This window comes from Myotis lucifugus, unplaced genomic scaffold, assembly GCF_000147115.1.
Source record: "Myotis lucifugus unplaced genomic scaffold, Myoluc2.0 scaffold_332, whole genome shotgun sequence".
In the NCBI taxonomy this organism is placed as follows: Eukaryota; Metazoa; Chordata; class Mammalia; order Chiroptera; family Vespertilionidae; genus Myotis; species Myotis lucifugus.
Window position 1 is genome coordinate 859,497 of NW_005871380.1, and position 16,815 is coordinate 876,311.

The window sequence follows — 16,815 nt, forward strand, 5'->3', positions numbered from 1 at the left end:
CAGCTGTAGTCTGAAGAGCCCCAAACTGGCCATGTCCCAAACACACATCTGCAGGAGAATCGATGAACACAGTGGTTATACTCATCCAAGGGACTGTGCTCAGCAATAAAAAGGGAACAGCTGCTTACCACATGGGGCAGTGTGGATGACTACCACACCATGGTGTTGAGCAGAGGACAACATGGGTGATAATCAGAAAGTCGGTTGCCTCGGAGTTGACTAAATAGAGACCTTAGGGAGCTTTCTGGCGTTATCCCAAAAATAAAAGGCCAAAGTGAGAGGCAACAGGCATTTATTTGAGATAAAAGAATAGCTATTAGGAAGCACTGATTCAGGCAGAAGCCCAAATAGTGTTTCAGTTAGGAGACAAAGGCAAAGGGTATTTATGGGAAAGGGAAGGGAACAATGACATTAATAGAAGCAAGGCATTTCTTTCATTTTTTAAAAAAAAATTATTTATTAATTTTGGGGAGAAAGAGAGAGAAACAGCAATTTGCTGTTCCACTCGTTTATGCATTCACTGGTTGCTTCTTACATGTGCCCGGACCAGGGATCGAACCTGACATATCAGGACAACGCTCCAACCGACTGGGCTACTCAGCCAGGGCTAAGAAGGCATTTCTATTGGTGAAGATAAGCTAACTTAGTGATGTTAATTCTAATAATATTTTTGGTTTTTAGTCTGATAGTCATCAGCCCAGGAGTCATAACATCTGCTTTCTTGTTATCCTTGCAAATAGTTATTTGGGACACAGTGTTGCTTGAGGCTCAGTCCAAGGATTATTTTGTCCTGTTTTAACATTCCAAAGGTCTGAGGCATAAGACATGCAAGGCAGTTTCTCTGAGATAGCAGTTCTAATTCCATTTAAAGGGGCTCCATGGTTTTTTTGTTTTTTTGTTTTTTGTTTTTTTTTACGCTAGAGCAGTGATGGCGAACCTATGACATGCGTGTCAGAGATGACACACGAACTCATTTTTTTGGTTGATTTTTCTTTGTTAAATGGCATTTAAATATATAAAATAAATATCAAAAATATAAGTCTTTGTTTTACTATGGTTGCAAATATCAAAAAATTTCTATATGTGACACAGTACAAGAGTTAAGTTAGGGTTTTTCAAAATGCTGACACTCCGAGCTCAAAAGGTTCGCCATCACTGCGCTAGAGTGATGGTAATGTTCTGTCTCTGTTACTGGTTGGGTCTGGGCCTGGAGCAGGTCTGCCTTGGGCCTGCCTGTAGTGAGTGGGTTCTTGACTTTGTGTAGGAAAGATGTCTCTGGTGATTTTGAAAGTATGATAATTAAAGCTGGGAACAATGAAACAAAGGAAGGGTTTATGGTAGAAGAAGCAACAAGAGAGAGAAAGTCATAGAAAAAGGGGGCCTTGGAGACAAGTTCAGGGGGTGAGCCTGGGATGAGCTGCTGCTGCCCATTGCTCCCCTGGTTGCAAGTCTCATGAGGACCCTTAGACAAGAACAGAGATACAGGGTGTGGGTGTGCTCTATCGAGTACCAAGTGGCTCCTTTGTCTTGAGGCTTTTTATCTTTCTTTGGCTGGTGGGAATCTAGGGCAGTCTCAGGGGAGGATTTTAATAGTATATTCCTCAGTTTTTCAGATGTGTCCTTCAATATGTTGATTCATTAAAATGTGCATATAGCCCTGATCAGTGTGGCTCAGTGGTTGGAGCATTGGCCCATGCACCGAAGGGTCACAGGTTGCATTCCCAGTCAAGGGCACATACCTGGGTTTCGAGTTTACTACTCGCCCACAATTCAGGGCACATGTGGGAGGCAGCCATTGGATGTGTTTCTCTCAAGACACACGGATGTTTCTCTCTCTCAATCTCTCTCTCCCCCTCTCCTCAGCCCCCTCCCTTCCTTCTTTCCACTTTCTCTGAAAAGCAATGGAAAAGGTATCCTCAGGTGAGGATTAACAAAAAAAAACCAACCACACATGTGTGGATAGAGGGGTCAGGGGTTATTTTCTGGTTAGTTTCATTTTTAAAGACTGACATAAAGAACCTCACTGAAGAGGGACCCGGCCTGAGACCGTTCTGTTCCTGGACGGTCTGGAATGTGTAAGCCATTTCTCCCTAAGTGTCCTTGGTTAGGGAAGATAAAACTCTTTGATTCATTAGCTGGCTGTAAATTGCTAAAATTGTTTGGCCTTGTTTAATTATTTTGTCTCAGTTTCCCTTATTCCAGTTGTCAAGGAATTCCCCTATCTTCTTACTATCCTGCCACATCTTTTTTTTTTTCACCCGAAGATATTTTTTCATTGATTTTTAGAGAGAGAGTGGAAGAGAGAGGGAAAGACAGAGAGAAATATCGCTGTGAAAGAAAGACATCAATTGGTTGACCAGGGCCCAGGCCGGGGAGGAGCCTACAACCGGGGTATGTGCCCGAGTCTGGAATCAAACCCAGGACCCTTCGATGGATGCATACAAGTCCTTCGGTTGATCTCTTACTCCCCTCCCTCCTGTCCCCCAACCCTCCCTGGCCTTCCCACTGCAGTTCGACAATCAGTTTGAGGTAGCTCTGCCACTGTATTTATTATTGTTCAAAAGTTTGTAATGGTCTTAATTATCCACGAAAGAGTGAGATCATGTGGTATTTTTCCTTCATTGACTGGCTTGTTTCACTTAGCATAATGCTCTCCAGTTCCATCCATGCTGTTGCAAATGGTAAGAGTTCCTTCTTTTTAACAGCAGCATAGTATTCCATCGTGTAGATGTACCACAGTTTTCTAATCCATTCATCTACTGATGGGCACTTAGGCTGTTTCCATTGATTTTTAGAGAGAGAGTGGAAGAGAGAGGGAAAGACAGAGAGAAATATCATTGTGAAAGAAAGACATCAATTGGTTGACCAGGGCCCAGGCCGGGGAGGAGCCTACAACCGGGGTATGTGCCCGAGTCTGGAATCAAACCCAGGACCCTTCGGTCCACAGGCCTATGCTCTATGCACAGAGCCAAACCGGCTAGGGCTATCCTGCCACATCTTGATTGAGGTGTTGGTTTCACGAGTGTAAATATTTGTCAAAATTCATCAAATTGTCCACTCATGGTCATGCATTTCACTGAAATAAATTATTCTTCAGTTTCAAAAAAGGTAATGAGTAAATAAATAAGCCAAGTTTGGGAGAATGCTGCTTGGTGAGTGTTTAAAAAGAAACTGAAGCCTGGCAGGTGTGGCTCAGTGGTTAAGCTTCAACCTGTGAACCAGGAGGTCACGGTTCAATGCCCAGTCAGAGTACATGCCCCAGTTGCCTGCTCAATCCCCAGTAGGAGGGTGTGCAGGAGGCAGCTGATCAATCATTCTCTCTCATCATTGATGTTCCTCTCTCCGTCTCCCTTCCTCTCTGAAATCAATAATCAATTTTAAAAAGAAACTGAAGAGGCAGCCATCATTCATACCACATACCTTAAAGTGAGCATTTTCTTGTTTCTGTTGCCAAATCTCTCTGGTTCAGAGTTGGATAAACATATTTTACCTCTGTAATGCTCTTTTTTGTTTACTTTCTTGCTGGTCACCTCCTTTAAATTGATGTTTGGGTTTTGTTGTTGTTGTTTTTTACTTAAAAATATGTGAACAGCTTCCTCTGCTTTCCTCTTGTGAATGATTATATCTCTTCAAGGGCTTTACATGTACCTATTCTTATCTATTTTGAATTCATTTTAGTAGTCTAACTCCCAGAGTTTTGTGGTGCCCTTTCTAGTTCTCATACAAACTGCCTGTGGAGTTTTAGAGGCGGAATGATTTTCATCTGAGAGGATCAGAAAAGCCATAGTGTTTTGAATTTGTAATTGAAATAGAACAGAAAGCAGTCTGCAGGCAGATGAAAGGGGATTAACAAAGTCATGTTCTAGGGCAGTGGTTCTCAACCTTCCTAATGCCGCGACCCTTTAATACAGTTCCTCATGTTGTGGTGACCCCCAATTTCATTGTTACAAATTGAACATAAATAAAGCATAGTGATTAATCACAAAAACAATATGTAATTATATATGTGTTTTCCGAGGGTCTTAGGCGACCAAAGGGGTGGCGACCCACAGGTTGAGAACTGCTGTTCTAGGGGAACCCTAACCCAGCGGTTCTCAAATGCAGTGAGCATTTGCGATTCACTGATCAGAACTAAAACACATATCCCAGGTGATTCTGACACAGGTGGTCCAGGAAATCACTGAGAAATGCTGCCCTGATCTCTGGGAAGAACCTAAGGATTTCTCCCTTTCTCCTCTCCTCTGTCACCGAACCTCACACCTGAGGGACAGGCACAGCACATCCAAGGAAACTTAGGGGCCCTGATGGGGACAGAGCTTTATAAGAAAACTAGAGGCCCAGTGCATGAAATTCGTGCACTGGTAGGGTCCCTCGCAGCTGCCAGCTGTCGGCCAGGACCTCCCTCCCTTCCCCCGGCTGGCCCGCCCCCTGGTCCAACTCTCAGAGGAACTCCCAGTCGAGGGGACAATTTGCGTACTATGCTTTTATTATGTAGGATTACCAAGGTAGTGGGCACCTGACTCTGGACATTCTCTCTGGATCCCTCGGCCTATCTGGGATCCATTTCTTTTTAGATTGCTTCATGCTATTTCTTCTCTTCCCTCCTATGCAGCAGTAACAAGGACCAAGGCCCTTCTGCTGAGCAGGAGGCAACTTCCAACTTAAAAACTAGGTGGAAAGTGGGTGAGTCTTACAGGAGGGATGTTGAGATTGGCAGGAAGCTGCACCTCTGGTCTGGGGAAAAGCATGGTAACGCCTTCATGGGCTCCCTACTTCCTGAGAAAGGAAACTAGTAGAGGCTGAACCGTGGCCTCTGTACACATGCCTGACCCCCTCATTAGCATGCTGCTCTCTATGGCAGTAGACATAGAATCAAGAAAAGAAAGCTAGCCCTCTCCGGTTTGGCTCAGTGGGTAGAGCACTGGCCTGCAGACCAAAGGGTCCGGGGTTAGATTCCTGTCAAGGGCACGTATCTTGATTGCAGGCTCCTCCCCGGCCCAGCCCTAGTTGGGGCGCGTGCAGGAGGAAACCAATCAATGTGTTTCTCTCACATCGATATTTCTGTCTTTCCCTCTCTCTTCCACTCTCTCTAAAAATCAATGGGAAATTGTCCTCGGGTAAGGATTAAAAAAAAAAAGAAGAAGATATGAAAGCTAAATCTGAGCTCTCTTCTTCCTGAGACCCTACTAAAATAATAGCAAAGAAAATAAAAATGTATGACTTGGCAATAAAGAAGCTTCTAAGAGAGCCACAGACACCGTCACCAGGACCGCTGCCGTCACTGCCACCGCCTCCATGAGTGATCAGCAGCTAGATTGTGCCTTGGACTTAATAGGTACCTGCCCCCACAGCAAATCAGGGAAAACCTCAGCGACCTGATCGGCCTGGTCCCCAGTCTATGTGAAGACAGACTGTCTTCTGTTGACCAGCCACTGAAAATCGCCAGAGACAAGGTGGTGGGAAAGGATTACCGTTTGTGTGACTATAACGGAGACAGGGACTCCTATAGGTCATCATGGAGTATGGCCCTCCCTCGGTAGATGGGGTCATGCCTTCTGCTCCGCTGAGGAAGCTGGAGGTGGAAGCCAACAGTGCCTTTGACCTGTATGGAGACCTTGTATTTTGAAGGCGGCGTCTCATCTGTCTACCTCTGGGATCTGGACCCTGGCTTTGCTGGAGTGATCCGCATAAAGAAGGCTGGAGACTGATCAAAGCAGACCAAAGGCTCCTGGGATTCCGTCCACGTGGTGGAAGTGCAGGAGAAATCCCAGGGCCGCACCGCCCATTACAAGCTGACCTCCTCAGCGATGCTGTGGCTGCAAACCAACAAGTCAGGCTCTGGCACCATGAAGCTCAGAGGCGGCCGCACCAGACAGATGGAGAAGACGACACTGTGAGCGACGCTTCGCCACATGTAGCCAATACCAGGCGCCTGGCAGAGGACATGGAAAACAAAGTCAGAAGTGCGCTGAACGAGGTCTAATTTGAAAAAACCAAAGACATTGTCAATGGGCTGAGGTCTTTGCAGACTTTTGCAGACAAATCAAAACAAGAAGCTCTTAAGAATGACCTGCTGGAGGCTTTTCTTTTTTTAATACACTTTTATTGATTTCAGAGAGGAAGGGGGAGAGAGAAGAGGGAGAGAAACATCAATGATGAGAGAGAATCATTGGTCAGCTGCCTCCTGTATGCCCCCACACTGGGAATCAAGCCCACAACCCAGGCATGTGCCCTGACTGGATTAGAACTGTGACCTCCTGAGCCACACCAGCCGATCCCTGGTGGAGGCTTTGAAGAGAAAGCAACAGTGTTAAAACCTCTGCTTCACGCTAACCAGACATGCCATACACTCATTAGATTCTTTCTTAGAAAACTCGTTTTCTGCTCCCTTCCCATGTCCCTTCCCTCCCTGACAGGTCACACAACTTGGGTCATCCACCTGCACAGCATCATCACACCCTAAGAATAAAGCTGCTAAGCACCCTTCTCTGTCTCCTAGGCCTGCTTCCCACCATGTTTGAGAGACTGTGTGTGTTTTGTTTGCCCAGCCCCCCACACTCCCCACCTCCTGCCCCCATTTATAGGCATAAAATACACTGTCTGTCTGCCTCCCCTTCCTTCCCACCTTTTTGTTACACTGGTATAAAAAGCATAAAACAAAAAGATTTTATGAAATAACTGTGGTGTATGAAAGATAGAAGAAAAACTGAATATCTGATTTCACATGTATTTGGGAGTTGCTTGGGGTTGCGGGTGGGGGCAGGGGACAGCTCTGGGAGAAAGCAGAGGTGGCCCCCAGCACTGTCCCCCACCAGCTGCCCCTGTCCCATGGAGACCGTGTTTTGGTGCTAGAAGGGGGACCTGCCCCACTTCTGCTCTTCTGGCCAAGTGCTTTTCTGTCAGTTTTTATGGAATGCAAAAGGAGTTTTTGTTTTATTTTGTTTTTTGGTAAAGCTTAAAAAAAAATCTACCTCTTATGCTTGACCTTCCTTACTTACTAAAAAAAAGGGGGGGGGGGGAATAACAAATAAAAAAGAAACTGGGACACAGTATATTTAAAAAAAAAAAGCATCTAAAATGCATTTAGAGGGGGAAATGGCTGAGCAAGGATCTAATTCAGTGCTACAGAATCCTGGAGGGGCTTGGGACCTCAGAGAAAGGAAGTGAAGGCGGACTGAACGTCCGTGCCGTTTCCACTGTCCCTGTTCCCACGTCCCCACCCAGAAGCCGAGAACACAAGACAGTTACAAGGGCAGTCAGAGACCCCTCTTGATGTATAGAACCTGTTCCCAAAAGACACCTACACATTCTGATTCGTGTCCTGCCTAATGGCCTTAAAATGTACCTCCCCCGCACCCTCCAATCACACAGTTAGCAATTAGTCCCCTGGTGCCTCATTTGTTTCTGTGAATAGACAGCCAGCCAAGCGTCTCCAAACATTTGAGGACAGCAGCCACAGCACAAACCAACCAAAATAAAACACAGGAGTAGGGAAATGCAGGAAACAAAACAAAAATCGTGCAAAAGACTAAATCTATTAAACCACAGAATTCTATGAAAAAAAACATTGACAACCAGAACGAGGTGATTGCTAAAATAAAACTTAGCTGAAGGGATGGAATGTAAAGTCAATTCCCAGGAAGTAGAGCACAAAGATAGGAGAAACAGAGAAGGTGAGAGAAAAGGCAGGTGACAAGAGAGTGAGTCCAGGAAATACCACTTTATTCAATTGATAAGCATTCCAGAAAGAGAAAATAGAGGAAACGGAGTTGAGAAAATTACCAACAAAATAAAACAAAATTTCCCAGAGTTGAGAAAAACCTTAAGATTGAAGGGATCCATCAAATGTCCAACACTGAATGCAAAAAGACCCACAGGGTGAAAGGGCGAGGGCTAGGCCCTCCACCTTCCCCCAGGGTAAGGGCCATCTTGCCCCAGGGTAAGGGCTGTCCTCCATCGTACCTTGGCCACGTGTTTTGGCAAGGAGCTTCTTCCCGGAAGTTAAGACTCTGCTAGCCACACCCAGGAACAAGACATCGACTTGCGCCTGGCCAATCGGCAAAGCACAGTCCTTTCTCCTCCCCTTACTCCAACCCCCCCTATATAACCGGACTCCAGGCGGGGTTCTGTCTCTCAGCCACTTGGCTTGTCATTGTGTCGGTGAGTCTGGTGTATAGGAGCTCAAGCTAGCTTGAAATACAGATTCTTATGCTTTTGCATCGGACTGCTGGCTCCCTGTTGGTTTCTTGGGAATCTTGAAATCTGGGCATAACAAGGGTTAAACCCAGACGCTTCCTAGAAGGCGAGCCCCATACTTAATTTAATTGTTAATCAAGTGCAAAGGTAGGATAAAGATAATTTCAGGTGGGCAAACAGAAATTTTACCCACCACCTCTTTTTTCTTTTTCTTTTTAAATTAACCAGCAAAGTGAAGGAGTAAAGCAAGAAAGAAGACACAAAATCCAGAAAAGGGAGAATCCAACACAGGAGTGCGGCAAAGAAAAGTCACTTTTAGTTGGAAGGCTAGATACTGATGGTTTGTGACCTCTCTTCAGTCTTTTTTTTTTTAATATATTTTTATTGATTTCAGAGAGGAAGGAAGAGGGAGAGAGGGAGAGAGGAAGAGAGGGAGAGAGAAACATCAATGATGAGAGAGAATCATTGATCGGCTGCCTCCTGCATGCCCCCTACTGGGGATCGAGCCCGCTATCCAGGCATGAGCCCTTGACTAGATTCGAACCAGGGACCCTTCAGTCCACAGGCTGACCCTCTATCCACTGAGCCAAACCAGCCAGGGCATTTTTTTGTGTGTGTGGTCATAAATACATTTATTTCATTAAAAATGCTTAATTACAGTGCTGAGAGCATTTCCCCCTAGAAAAGCAGGTAAGCAATATTTCCATCAGAATGTTAGTTGTCTCTGCAAATACCTATTTTCATTTCACTGAACAGAGCACACAGCAAAAGGCTTCTGCTACTCCTTTTTTTTTTCCATTTTCTTTTGTGTTATAAACACCATAGCAAATTAAAAAAGTTGTTTAAACAGAGAAAAATATTGTAGTTCTTGATTTTCTGCTTGAACTTAACGCAATCCACCCTGTGCTTCCCACTCTTTCTCTAGGTTCCAACCGTGGGACTCAAACGAAGGGGTCTTCTGGAGGGTTGGCGGCTGTTGTCATCTGTTATTTACTGGGACACTTTCCCCTGTGGATGAGGCTCCAGATGCATTTTAACAGAACACGTGCAGTCACCTCCATTCAAAGCCATGTGGCCAGACGCCTGTAGAACTGGGTGGTTGGCTGGAGCCGGCGCTGAGAGCCTCGACGGCTCCACCTTGGGTCCTGTCACGGTCGGGCAGCCAGTCAGTCCTGCATCTATGGATCTGGATGGCTCCGTGCTCAAGCTGCATTTCGGGCTGCAGTGCGGGCTGCAGGGTCTCAGCCGTCTGAGCTGCCGTAGTGTGGTCAGTCACTGGCGCCAGCTGGACGTACTGGACCTGGATGTCACTGCCCTGGAGAGGTGACCCATCCATGCCTGTGGCAGTGGGGTCTGAGGAGGCCACGGCTATCAGCTGGGCCCCCTGAAGCACCTGCCCATCCTGTCCCACCTGGTGTATCTGTAGATAGCCCTCGCTGTCCTGCGTGATCTGCACCTGCTCCCCTTGGGGCACCTGAGCGATGTGGAGGTGACCCTGTGGGATTACTTGGACCTGTCCATCCTCTCCAATCTGGTGGATCTGGACCTGTTGGGCGTTGGCCAGGGCATAGTGCAGGGCCTGCGGCTGGGGCTGTGGTATCTCACTGGCGGGCGGTGGCGTGCTCCTCAGGCTCTCGGATGCGCTGTAAGAGGAGGAGGATGGCGTTCTCCGAGAGAAGCTCTTGACGGCCAGGCTCTGGCCTCGCTGTTTCCGCCGCCAGGCTGTCCGGCATTTGGAGTCGATGCTCTGTTTGATTCGGTACCAGTCAGATTCCGTGATTCCAAATTTATAAAAGAGGTGACACCGGATCCCATAGATGGTGAGGGGGTCGAGCTGCTTCTTGCCATGCTTGCCCTGGCCCGAGAGGTTGGAGGCGGCCTGCACCTCCCGGGGGAAGAGGTAGTCCAGCAGCGTCAGCGCCATCTTCTCTGCCGTGTGGCAGGTGGTGCTGATACGCAGCATGTCGGAGGGGACGATGGCGCAGCGCACCCGCATCTCGGGGTTGTTCTCGTCCCCCAGCCAGGTGCCGTTGGGGTAGTCCTCTTCTGAGTTCAGGGTGATGAGGGTGACGTTGTTTCCGATGTGCTGACTTCCCGACTGTCCCCAGGTGGGAACGGAGTCACTGGCCTCGGACCCACTCTCCCCGTCCTCATTGTGGCTGTCTCCTTGCCCGGGTACCTTCACCACAATGGTGTTCTGCCGGCGCCCGGGAACCGCGCTGCTAATGATATTTTCCAGGGAATCCGGTGCCCTGTTGCTCAAGGGGTCGTCCGTCTTGGCTACAAGGGCGTTCTGCCCATCACTGTTGAGTATCACCGTAGTCTGGGGGACGACGCATCGCACTTTGTTGCACGTCTGTGTTGCGCCGAGAGGGGAGCCCGCCACCATGGGGACTTGGATGGGACTGTGCTGCTTGTTTGTGACCAGATACAGCTTTTCTTCTAACGATTTACAAGTAGCCTCGAGAGCTTGCAGCTTGGCTTCAATTCTATCCATTCGCAAGCATATTGTCTGGTTAATGGAATACAGGAAGGACTTTATAGAGGGGTCCTGGCAATTGATCTCCAATCGTTGGTGTTTCGAAGCTGGTTCATCTTCGTCTGTCACTACATGATTCTCCAGTACAACTGGGTGATGGTGACTCCGGTCTTCTAGTGCAATCTGCACCACATCCGCCAGATCCTGTTCTGACATCATCCAGACGGAGAGAAGAGGGGCCAGTCCACAAGCAAGAATCAAACTCACACAGGGCTAGGATTCTGTCACCTCAGTTGTATCCAGTAATATTCTCTGAACCTGGTGCCTGTGCTGAACACTGGGAGTTTCTTCCACCTTCATCCGAAGCAACTGCTCCAGAGCACCGTGTGGGCTCCAGAATTCTCGTGGTGTTTGTCGGGGAGATGTGATAATGGCGCCCGTCCTAGCGAGAGAAGCCGCTTATCTGCCGCATTTTTAAAAAAATATATTTTCTTATTGATTTCAGAGAGAGGAAGGGAGAGGGAGAGACAGAAACATCAATGATGAGAGAGAATAATTGATTGGCTGCCACCTGCACACCCCACACTGGGATTGTTGGGGTCCAGCCCCACCAGGTCCAGGGGTTCCCAAAGGTGTGGACGGAGTCAGCGAAGAAGGAATGACACGGAGGCAGCGTTCAGTTGATCAGCATAGCAAGGTTCTCTAGTCAGGTTCTGTCTTTATTGTCCTGTTACATCTGTATTTATACCAGTTGATTTTAATCCTATCCATTCTATTCCAAAGGTTAGGGCGTTTCTTATCTCCATTCCAAGATTACTCTAGTGTTCTATTAAGCTACAAGGAAGTAACTGAAGGAGATTATCCTAAGTAAAGATTATGTAGCTTAAGCGTGATTGTTTGTAGTTAAAGTGATTAATTACTCGCCTGGCACTTAGTTAAGGGATTTTATTCCCTCCCTAACTCTAGGGAAAAATACCTATCTAGGGAAACAACCTTTCTCGGAGAGGTGACCTTGGTTAAAACACATAGCGCTAAGAAGAGGAGCAAACATATTAAGAACAGTATGCCATATACACCAGGTCCCTTGAAACATATGCTGTGCAGATGTTTCTTCCCTGCAGCAACTGTGTCAAGCAGCAAGGATGGCCCGACTTCTGGCAGGGGATCAAGCCCACAAACCGGGCATATGCCCTGATGGGGAATTGAACCCTGACCTCCTGGTTCATAGGTTGACACTCAACCACTGAGCCACGCCAGCTGAGCAAGTTATGTTTTCTATTCCCCTCACAGATCTAGGCTACACAACAGTCTCAGAGCCCTTGGATCACACATTCTTACTGCTTCCAGGCCACTGCCTAGGGATGACTTTCTCTAACTTATATTGCAACTTTAAACTACAAAAATGTTGCAATGCCAAGAAGCTGAACCAGACTGGGTGCAATCAATGTTGTTAGTATTGCAAATATAATTTGTTAATTACATTTTTATTGACATATAATGCACATGAAATTCACACTTTTAAAATATACAATTCAGTGGTATATTTACAAGGTTGTGCAACCACTACCACTAGCTAATTCCAGCACATTTTTATGGCCCCAAAAAGAAGGACTCTATCCTAACAGCCACTCTCAATTTCCTTCTCTCCCTATCCCTGGCAACCAATAATCTACTTTTGGTCTATAGATTTGCCTGTTCTGGACATTTCATAAAAGTGGAATCTCACAAGATATGGTCCTTTATGTCTGGCTTCTTTCACTTAGGATAATATTTTCAAGGTTCAACCACGTGGTAGCATGTGCTAGTACTTCATTCCTTTTTGTGGCTGAATAATATTCCATTGAATAGATATATCACAACTTGTTTATCTGCTCATCAGTTGATGGACATTTAGCTTGTTTTTACATTTTGCCTATTGTGAATAATGCTGCTATGAGCACTCATGTGCAAGTTTTTGTGTGAACATGTTTTCAAATCTCTCAGGTATACACCAAAGAGAGGATTTGCTGGGTAATGCGGTAATTCTGTGTTTAGCTTTTTGAGGAACCACTAAACTGTTTTCCATAGTACCTACATCGTTTTACCAGTGATGTTTGAGGATTCCCATTTGTCCACATCCTCTCCAACACCTTTAAAAAAATTTTAAGTTATGGTAAAATATACATATACTATAAAGTTTCCCATTTTTACCATTTTTTTAATTTTAAAAAAATATATTTTTATTGATTTCAGAGAGGAGGAAAGAGGGAGAGAGAGATAGAAACATCAATGATGAGAGAGAATCATTGATGGGCTGCCTCCTGCATGCCCCACACTGGGGATGGAGTCCGAAACCCAGGCATGTGCCCTGACTGGGAATTGAACCATGACTTCCTGGTTCATGGACTGATGCTCTGAACCATGCTGGCCGGCCCATTTTCACCATTCTTTTTTTTTTTTTTTTAAATATATTTTATTGATTTTTTACAGAGAGGAAGGAATAGGGATAGAGAGTTAAGAAACATCGATGAGAGAGAAACATCGATCAGCTCCCTCCTGCAAACCTCCCACTGGGGACGTGCCCGCAACCAAGGTACATGCCCTTGACCGGAATCAAACCTGGGACCTTTCAGTCCACAGGTCGATGCTCTATCCACTGAGCCAAACCGGTTAGAGCAATTTTCACCATTCTTAACTGCACAACTCAGTAGTATTAAGTACATTCACACTGTTGTGCGACCATCACCACCATCCATCTCCAGAACCTTTTTTTCCTTTTCAATCAATATTTCTTTTTTTTTACTGTTTTTGTCAGTGTTACAAATGTCTCCCATTTCCCTTTTAGACCTCTCCACCCAACCCCAGCCCCACCCCAGGCCTTCTACACACTGTAATCTGTGTCCATGTATGGAACTTTTTTCATCTTGTAAAACTGAAACCTTGTATCCATGAATCACTAACTCCCTATTTCTCCAGCTCCTGGCAGCTGCCATTCCACTTCCTGTCTATATGAATTCGACTACTTTAGCTACATCATATGAAATGTTAAAATTCCTTTCTCATTTCCTTTTGTGTATATCCTATAACTATGTTCGTGGTGGTTTCCATGGGGATTGTATATAATTAACATCCTAAAGTTATAACATTCTAATTTGAATTTATACCAGCTTAATTTCAATAACATACAAAAACTGCTTCTAGCCCTGGCCGGTTTGGCTCAGTGGATACAGTGTCGGCCTGCAGACTCAAGGGTCCCAGGTTCGATTCCCGTCAAGGCATGTACCTTGTTTGCGGGCACATCCCCAGTGGGGAGTGTGCAGGAGGCGGCTGATCGATGTTTCTCTCTCATCGATGTTTCTAACTCTCTATACCTCTTCCTTCCTCTCTGTAAAAAAATCAATAAAATATATTTTTTAAAAACCTGCTTCTATACAGCCCCATCCCTTTCATTATTGATGTCACAATATATCTTTATGTATTGGGTGTCCAGAAACATAGACTAATAATTTTTTACACATTAGTTTCTTTTTAAAAAAAATATATTTTATTGATTTTTTTACAGAGAGGAAGGGAGAGGGATAGAGAGTTAGAAACATCGATGAGAGAGAAACATCGATTAGCCGCCTCCTGCACACTCCCCACTGGGGATGTGCCCACAACCAAGGTACATGCCCTTGACTGGAATCGAACTTGGGACCCTTGAGTCCGCAGGCCGACGCTCTATCCACTGAACCAAACCGGCCAGGGCTACACATTAGTTTCTTAAATCATGTAGAAAACAAACAGTGGAGTTACAAACCAAAGTTATAATGATACGACTTTTATAATTGTCCATGTATTTACCTTTATCAGAAATCTTTACTATTTTGATCTATATGTCCTGATATGGTTAATGTTCATTATATATTTTTTTCTTTACTTGTTATATCAACTTTAATTTTTTAAATATATTTTTATTGATTTCAGAGAGGAAAGGAGAGGGAGAGAGATAGAGACATCAATGATGAGAGAGAATCATTGATCAGCTGCCTCCTGTATGTCCCCTACTGAGGATCAAGCCCACAACCTGGGCATGTGCCCTTGACCAGAATTGAACCTGGGACCCTTCAGTTCGTAGGCCGACGCTCTATCCACTGAGCCACACCGGCTAGGGCCATTATATATGTGTGTGTGTGTGTGTGTGTGTGTGTGTGTTTAATATTTTTGTTGATTTTAGAGAGAGAGGCAGGGAGAGGGAGAGAGAAACATTGATCAGCTGCCTCCTGCATGCTCCCTACTGGGAATCAAACCAGCAACTTTCGGTGTAGAGGTCAATGTCCAACCAACTGAGCCACAGTGGCCAGGGCTATATATTATTAGACGAAACAAGCAAGTTGGTGAAGACAATGCATAGTATTGTCCCACTTGTATTTTTTAAAAATTTATCTAAAAAGTATGGAAGGTTTATACACAAAACTGTACCAATAATTTTGGGGAATGAGCAAGTTCCTTTACTTTCTACCTCATACATGTCTCTTTTTTTCCAGTGAGTATGTATTTATTGTATAATTTTTAAGTACATATATTTAAACCCTAGCAGTTTGGCTCAATGGATAGAGCATTGGCCTGCAGACTGAAGGGTCCCAGGTTCGATTCCAATCAAGGGCACATGCCCTGGTTGTGGGCTTGGTCCTCAGTGGGGGGTTTGCAGGAGGCAGCCGATCGATTATTCTCTCACATCATTAATGAATCCATCTCTCTCTCCCTCTCCCTTCCTCTCTGAAATCAATTAATATATATATATATATTAGAGGCCTGGTCATGAAAATTCATGCCCTGGAGGGGGTCCCTCAGCCTGGCCTGCCCCTCTCACAGTCTGGGAGCCCTCAGGGGCAGGAGGCCACCCAGCGATCAGGGGAAGGCGATGCCCATCACACCGCTGCTGCTGCCACTGCTGGCAGCGCAAGCCTCGGCCGGCCCTGGTTACCTGAGCCTCGGCCGGCCCTGGTTACCTGAGCCTCGGGCAGCCCAGGGTGGCTGAGAGGCTGAGGGGCTGAGGGGACTCTGGAGGCAGGCGCATGATGCAGTGTGACTAATGCCCTGGCGGGGCCGAGGGCACTGGGTGCTGCCATCTTTGAGGGCGTGGCAATAAATTAGCATATTTCCTCCTTATTGGCTGTGGGCGCCTCCATCTTTGAGGGCATGGCAGTCAATTAGCATATTCCCTCCTTATTGGCTGTGGGCACCACCATCTTTGAGGGCAGGGCAGTCAATTAGCATATTCCCTCCTTATTGGCTGTGGGCACCACCATCTTTGAGGGCAGGGCAGTCAATTAGCATATTCTCTCTTTATTAGATAGGAGATATATATATATGAAAAAATTAAAGCAGGTCAGATTTAAAAAAGGAAAATAGAGGCTCCTGAGTGTTTTCACATGTGTGGCCAGTTAAAGTTGCAGGGTGATTAATGACTGATAGAAGAACCAACATATAATTTTTTTCATTTCAACAAACTGTCATAGACAGGGAGAAGTCTTTTACTTTACTGCATTATTTTTATAGGACATTAGTTACAGCCAGGAAAACAAAATATTATTCATGTTTACCATCTGCTAGGATGATGTAATAGCATTGATAACAAGTATGCTTCTTTTAAATGATAGGTACCTACTCTGTAAAAATGTACCTACTGGGAGAACCTCGCCATGATGATCACCTGAACACTGCCCCCGTGTCCTTCCTTCATCGCCGACTCCGTCCACACCTATGGGAACCCTTGGACCAGCTGGGGCTGGACCCCAACAGATGACGCCCAAACAGGACGGATAGGTCTTCACCGTAGGAAGAGGGTGTATAGTCTTCGCCGACTCCGTCCACACCTTTGAGAACCCCTGAAACAGGATTCCCCTAGATAAGCCCCCCCCCCCCGCACTCGGGACGGAAAGGACTTCACCGTAGGGTGCTGCAGACCCCCTAGAGAGGATAAGTAGGGTAAGACGGTGGATAGTACAGAACTTAGATTGAGAAGATGTGCCATACTGAGTCTAGAAGAAAAAAGACTCCATATTGATCTTTTAACACATATGCTTGCTAGCAGAGGAGTTAAGGTTACTCCCAGTCAGACGGAATGTTGTTGTTTTTTAAAATATATTTTATTGATTTTATTGATTTTTTTACAGAGA

At 45.7% G+C, this 16,815-nt stretch overlaps 2 pseudogenes; one reads left to right on the forward strand and one right to left on the reverse strand.

Annotated features, from left to right (window-relative positions):
* Positions 1-5,295: 5,295 nt before the first annotated feature.
* LOC102428521 lies at positions 5,296-6,314 on the forward strand (annotated as a pseudogene).
* A 2,822-nt stretch (positions 6,315-9,136) lies between these two features.
* On the reverse strand, positions 9,137-11,068 carry LOC102435992 (annotated as a pseudogene).
* Between the last annotated feature and the right edge of the window lie 5,747 nt (positions 11,069-16,815).